Source organism: Camellia sinensis, chromosome 2 (genome assembly GCF_055761805.1).
Source record: "Camellia sinensis isolate YWXY chromosome 2, ASM5576180v1, whole genome shotgun sequence".
Classification (NCBI taxonomy): Eukaryota; Viridiplantae; Streptophyta; class Magnoliopsida; order Ericales; family Theaceae; genus Camellia; species Camellia sinensis.
Genome location: NC_138962.1, coordinates 41,730,640 through 41,737,538, shown reverse-complemented (window position 1 = coordinate 41,737,538; position 6,899 = coordinate 41,730,640). Strand labels below are relative to the sequence as shown.

The 6,899-nt window shown below is 25.6% G+C and overlaps 1 protein-coding gene across 1 annotated transcript in view; it reads left to right on the top strand.

The window, feature by feature from the left end:
- Nucleotides 1–703: 703 nt before the first annotated feature.
- Nucleotides 704–6,899, top strand: part of LOC114313236 (uncharacterized) — a 44,812-nt gene continuing 38,616 nt past the window's right edge. The window contains exons 1-3 of the mRNA XM_082914207.1: nt 704–741; nt 6,130–6,231; nt 6,328–6,367. The gene's annotated coding sequence lies outside the window, so the exon portion shown is untranslated. The remainder of the gene's footprint in view (nt 742–6,129; nt 6,232–6,327; nt 6,368–6,899) is intronic.

The following is a 6,899-nucleotide window of genomic DNA, read 5'->3' as shown; positions in this document are numbered from 1 at the left end:
CTAAAAACAATTAAGGAAAAGTCGTTACTCTTTTCCTAGGATTCTTCCATTCTCTTTCCTTACCTTTACCTCATAATTTACATTTTTTCCCTTTAATTAGCCAAACACTTCCCATCACTCTTCCTGCGGTCTTTTTTCTTATTGCTTTTAGGTTTCTTTTCTCTATCATATATTTTCATTCCCTCATAAAAAACAGATTTTTTTTTTTGGGCAACAAGGTAAGACCACTATTTTTTCTTCTTTTTCTTTTCCCCATGTGCCACTTAGATTGTGTGAGATTTCAAGTTCCTTTTTTTTTATTCTTCCTATTTTTTCTCCTTTTTTTGGTCTGTGCTTTTGTGAACATTTTGAGAGCTTAATTTAGGTCTCTCTTTTTTTCTTTTTTCTTTTCTTTTTTTTTATAATTTTTATAACAAGAATGTAGGCATGCCTACCGCTATCAATGTTGTACTTGATGATACTTTCTAATTTATTGATCACTTTCTTCCAAAAAGACAACATTAATTTATTTTTGCAGGTTTTATTTCAATTTTGCAATGGCGTTATCTATTTGATTATGCAGTGATCATCAAGATTTCTATTTGATTATGCAGTGATCATCAAGATTTCGATATGACGGTTTTCATGTGAGTTTTGTTCAGATTTTAATTATTTTATTTTATTTTATTGTAACTTATTATTATCATTTGTTTCTATTTTTAGATTATTCTTGCAAAGCATCTTGGTTCTCTAACTTGGAAGGTAAATTATTCTATTTTTTAAGTAGGATAAAGTGTTGTATTATCATATTTCCTGGTGAATTTTTGTTTTAGTACATATGTTACACTTCTATATTTTCCTCTTTAATTTTAAGTGTTAAATGTTGGTTTTTTGGGGATGTTGCCAAAATTTCTCGATGATTTCATTAACTTGGAAGCAAAAGCATAATAGAATAAGGTGATTTTTTTTTGTAATTTTAATCATACACGAGTTTGTCAAAAAAATAAAAAAATAAAAAATCATACACAAATTATGGTGTAGTGCTTAGCTCTTTATAATTATATATTTTTAAAATAGTACATCATAAGAGTATTAGGTTGACTCACTCTAATTACTTATTTATTATCAAATTAAGTGTTATATTTATAGTTGGAAAATGTTTAAAACCCACAAAAACTTTCAGAACTTGACCTACAATAATCTGAGCAAATTTTAAATTTGTTACACCTCATTAATATAGGCTTAACTCTCTTGGCACAAGTGAATTTATGGAACATGGCTAAAATTGAAAAAACGCACATCAATTGATTTTGCATTTTTCCTTCTAATCCAACCATTTATCTAATTAAAATAATTTATTTCAGTTTACAAATTTTACATTTTGATTTTAATTTCTATTAATAGGTTTCCATATACACACCTGAGTTCTTTGTATATTAATTTTTGTTTAAATATTAGTTTTATTAAGTAACCAATTAAATAAGTTAATAAATCTTTATTTTTGTGCTTATAACATTGTGTTACGTTATAATTTAAATATTACGGTAAACTACCAATAGGTCTTAATAGTTTGACTTAATTTCCATTAAGTCATATTCAAAATAAATCCTATTACAATTGTCGCTAAAAATAATTTTTTTTCACGATTTTTTTACATATGTAAAAATTAATAATTAATGACTTTTTTGTCATGATTTTAATAACTTGTCGCTAAAATTTACAATTAGTGACGTTTTTTCGTGACGGATTTTTCAAACTCTCGCTAAAAGTTAAAAATCAGTGTGTTTAGTTTGAGTTTTTTGAGTTAAGTTTTTTGAAAATTGAGTTTTTTGGTTTTCGTGTTTTTTTGTTTTTAGTGAATATTTTTAAAATTTTAAATATATTTTTTTACTTTTTTAGATGCACCTTACGTAGATGTATCTTAAAAGTAAAAAATTTCTGATTTTTTTTTAAAATGAATAAATACATAAAAATACAAAAAATGTACTGAATTCTCGTTTTTTTTTTGTATTTTTGGTATTTAGTGAATTTTTAAAAGGTTTTTTTCAATTTTTTTTTTTACTTTTTAGGTATATTTATGTTAGGTATGTCTAAAAATTAAAAAAACAGTTCAAAATATTAAAAAAATTCAGTAAAAACAAAAAAACACAGAAAATAAGAAAGTATAATTTTCTGAAAAGTGCTTTTGAAAAATGATAACCAAGCATAGTGATTGACTTTTTTGTGACGATTTTTTTAAACTATCACTACAACTTATAATTAGTGACATTTTTGTGACAAAATTTTCAACCTGTTGTCGAAAATTAACAATTAGTGACGTTTTTAATAGTGTATGATTAAAAATGCCATTAATTATCATACGAACTATTGAAGAATGATTCTACTTAGTAGAATCTACATGTAAGTCTCCCTTCATATGATATAAAGTCATCGGGATAAGCTCCCCTCCAAAACTTATCTCTCCATACCTTTTCGTACTCTTTTTATGGATTTTAATTTTGACCCGCACTAATGATCCGAACTTTCTATATCGTAAGCTCCGCAATAAAGATCATTCATGCAAAAAATTAAGTTCATCGAACAACTATAAACATAAAAACAAATCGCATTTTATTTTATAAAATATACGGTTTAAATTTAATTATATTTACCATTCATTTTATAAAACAAAATGTGATTTATTTTCGTATTTATAATTTTCCGACGAAGTTAATTTTTTGCATGGATGACCTTTATTGTAAAACTTAAAAGATAGACGGTTCGGATTATCGATGCAAATTCGGATTTAAGGCCTTGTTTGAGAACATGCTAATTTAGTAACTTTTTGGCTAATTGGCTAAAAAGGTAGGTAAAAAAACTTGTATGTTTGGGATGACTTTTTGACTAATTACGAAAAGCTGTGTAAAAAGTAAAGAGAAGCCGTAATTGTTGACTTTTTGGTATGACTAATTGGCTAATTGGCTAATTTAGTAATTTTTTGGCTAATTGGCTAAAAAGGTAGCATCCCAAACGAGGCCTAAGCTTACAAAAAGAATATGAAAATATATAAAAAGATGAGATGGATGGAAGCTTATCCTAAAGTTATCATTAATATTTATTTAAGTTACGTTATGTGTAATTTTTTCTAATTATAGATATGTCGAAACCCATATTTAATTAAACTTTTATTTTTTTTTAATTTCAATTTATAAATATCTTTAATAGAAAAATAAATAAAAAATCGAATTAAATAATTAGAGTTATTATTTAATTTTAATTTATTAATTCTCATACTATATTGACTATTAAAGTGAATATTCAATTTAAAAATAAATTTATAATTAAAATTATATTTATTTATTTAAGTTAAACTTTTTAGAGATAAAATTATTCTTCTACTAGTGGGTGACACACGCGATGCGTGTGCAATTCAAATAACTAATAATAAAAATAAATAGTAAATAATTTAATATCATAATATGTATGTTGCTTAAGTAATAAGTATGTTTTTAATTATACCAAATGTCTTGGGTTCAAAACTTACTTATACTATATATAATAATTTATTTTATTTTATTTTAGCATATATAAAGTTGTCATGTGGCATGAGGAAATTTGGGGTGGCTGTTGTGTGGGGGTGCACGGTAGCCACTGTTGTGCAGCCAAATGGTCCCATTTCAGGATCCATTTTTATAATCCAAACCATTTACATTTTAGAATATATCAAGTAGAACATACTTATAAAAAATTAAATTAATCGGATGTCGTTTACCTTTTCATCCACTCACAATTGTTATTTATTTTTATAGATACAAATGTGAGTGGATGAATAAATAAACAATATCTGATTAACTTGATTTTTTTTAGATAAATCTATTTGATGCATTCTAAAATGTGAACGGTTCAGATTATCAAAATGGGCCTATTTAGCTGCACAACAGTGGTTGCTGTGCACCCTCGCACAACAGCCACCCCAAATCCAGCATGAGGAGAAGGAGGCTTCACTAAACCAATTTAGGCCTTCACTTAATAATAGTATAAACCTTCACTTAATAATAGTATAGATATTGCATATGTCACAACATAAATTTTAATATAATTTTATGTATTTGTATCAACAACACTACAAATTCATTATCAACTCAGAATTTATCCATAAAAAAAAATTAATGGTTCAAATTCATTTTATACGTAAACCTCATATTTCATCAATTTAATATCTACCACACAAACTCATTCGAGATAAATTATGAGTTACTAAATGTGGATTCATAGTATTTTTCTATTTATATACATAAACATACACATATAATTTAACAAATTTATACTTTGATATATATACATCATTATAATATACTTCATTTTATATTTGGTTTCATCCATTTTTTCCCCCTCTCTCTCTCATGCTCTTCCGGCCAGCCCACACCGTATTAATAATTTTTTTTGAATATTTTATTACATAAATTTGTAATGAGATTGTGTATTTTGTAATTAATATTACAAAATTTTGTGATAAAATTACACATTTTATATTCGCTTGCATATAATACTAACCATTAAAGAAGTCTGTACCATAGGATTTTTTCACATCTATTATTCAAAAGTATAACTTACTTTTCAAAATTTTATCATATATATAATATTTCATCTCATCTAATTCGATAATATAATTTATACCTGACAATTTTATCGATAATTGTATCCTATTTGATCATATCAAAATAATCTGACCACCAAAGGTGACCATATTTGATTAGTGAAAGAATTAATAAAATTAGTATAAGATTAGGTATCTAATTAAATTAGTGAGATAATTATTTATTATATATTCTTTTTGTTTTTTTGAGAAATAAGTAAAATGTTCATCCCTAACTTTTAGCAATAGGAGAGAACTAATATATTTTTTTTATTAATTAAGACCCTCAATAATATTATTAATTTTTTTTAAAATTCGTCACATATAAAGATATTTTATATTATTCATCTTATAAAATTTTAATATCAGTTCATAAATTAAACCTCCCTTTTTTTCATAAAATTTTTATTAACATCTCTTATACCATCTCCAACCTCAATTATATCATCAAAAAAATATTAAAAAGTGAATTCCTTCATTTTTATCAAACTGATATCAAATACAGAGAACTAGATATTTCATCAAACGGAAAGAGGTTTGATTCTTCATTGAATTTAAATGGTTACTGTTGGACCGGATGTTCTAGACCACCTCTAAGACATTCGCCCAGACATCCTTCTAGACAATTGGAGATGTGAAAAAATTTGATAAAAAATTTAATTTTAGTATTTGAGTGAATGGTATCAAATCAAAAGTTTCATCAATTTTTTTTTAAATTTTAATTCAATGTTATAAATGCTATTAATATTAAAAAAAGTATCGTTACATCCATCGAATTTATGTTGACCGAATTAGTCCGAATAAATTTTTCTCAGCAAGAATTTCCCGTTTTGGAGATTTTTACTGGAAAGAAACTCATTCGGATTAATTCAGACATAATCATTAATCTATTAAAATTTTTGGGTAAATTACAAATACACTCCTTGAGGTTTGCTTAAAATATGAAGTGCCCCTTTGTGGTTTGAAAAATTACAAATATCTCTCTGTAAGAATTTTTCACTTAACAAAATTAATTGAAAATGTAAATTTCTACCAGTTCACCTATATAATAATAAAATTATTTAAATTATTAATTGAAATAAAATTTTAACATTATTAAAAATTATTAATTTACTTGATGATTTAATAATAAAAGATCTATTTGTTATGAAATTAAAAACTTTAGGATGCATAATGTAATTTTTAGAACTACATGAAGTAATTTATAATTTAAGTAAATCTCAAGAAGTGTGTTTTTAATTTATTCAAAAAATTTCCAATTTTATTGGATAATAAAATTTACAATGCCTTGTTTGGCATGTTAGTTTTAGATGTTAAAAGATTAAAGTAGTTACAAAAAAAAATAAAGTAAATTAAAAAATTAATACAACAAAATATCATATATAAATTATAATTATTTTATATTTTCTCTTATAAAAATCATAAAAATCTAAACTTTTTAATCCAAATTAAAATAGCTAAAAAAAAATTAAAAACCAAAAAACCAGTGTTGAGGCCTACGATCTACTACTCTATGATGACTGAAAAAATGGCAGGCGCTCCCGCATCAGAGTTCTATTTGGATTCCGACTTCCAAACCGACTCGCCGTCAACACCGACACCAACACCGACACGACTCTCGTCCTTCTCTCTCCAAGGTAAGTATATCTATATTAATCTCAATATTCTTATTCTGATTAGGGCTTTTTTTACGTTGCATTTAACTTGATTGTTTTGATTCAATGAAAATGCAGACATACATTGGAGAGTGGAGGCAAACATTTTGGTTGAAAAGTACTCTCTCTAATCTTTTTTTTTTCTTTTTCTTCTCTCAAACAAAAATTGAGATGTCGATTTATGGTTTATTTGTGCTTGCAGTGATGTGTTTTGATTTGCTAAAATTCAGGGTTTTGATTTATTGTTATTTATGCTAAATTAGGGATGGTGGTGTTCATAAATTAGGATTTTTTTATTTGTGGTGATTTGCTCCAAATTTAGGATTTTGATTTGTGCTAAAATTAGTGATTTTGATTGACGATTTTTATTTTATTTTAAAAAAAATAGTCATGAAGAAATACTCAAAAACTGTGTTTGGTTCATGGATTTAGGGTGCGATTTGGACAGGGAAAGAGAAAATGTAGTTAAAATATAGATTATATTTCATTTGTGTTTCACATGTCTTTGATTTACAGTGTATAACAGATGTAGAACACTTCAAGAGCTATTTTTCAAAAGGTAATACCAAGTACAGATGTGTTAGTATTTAAAAACCCCAAATAATATTTAGTCCAATAGGTAGTTTTCTTCAAAACTCGCCTTTATGGGC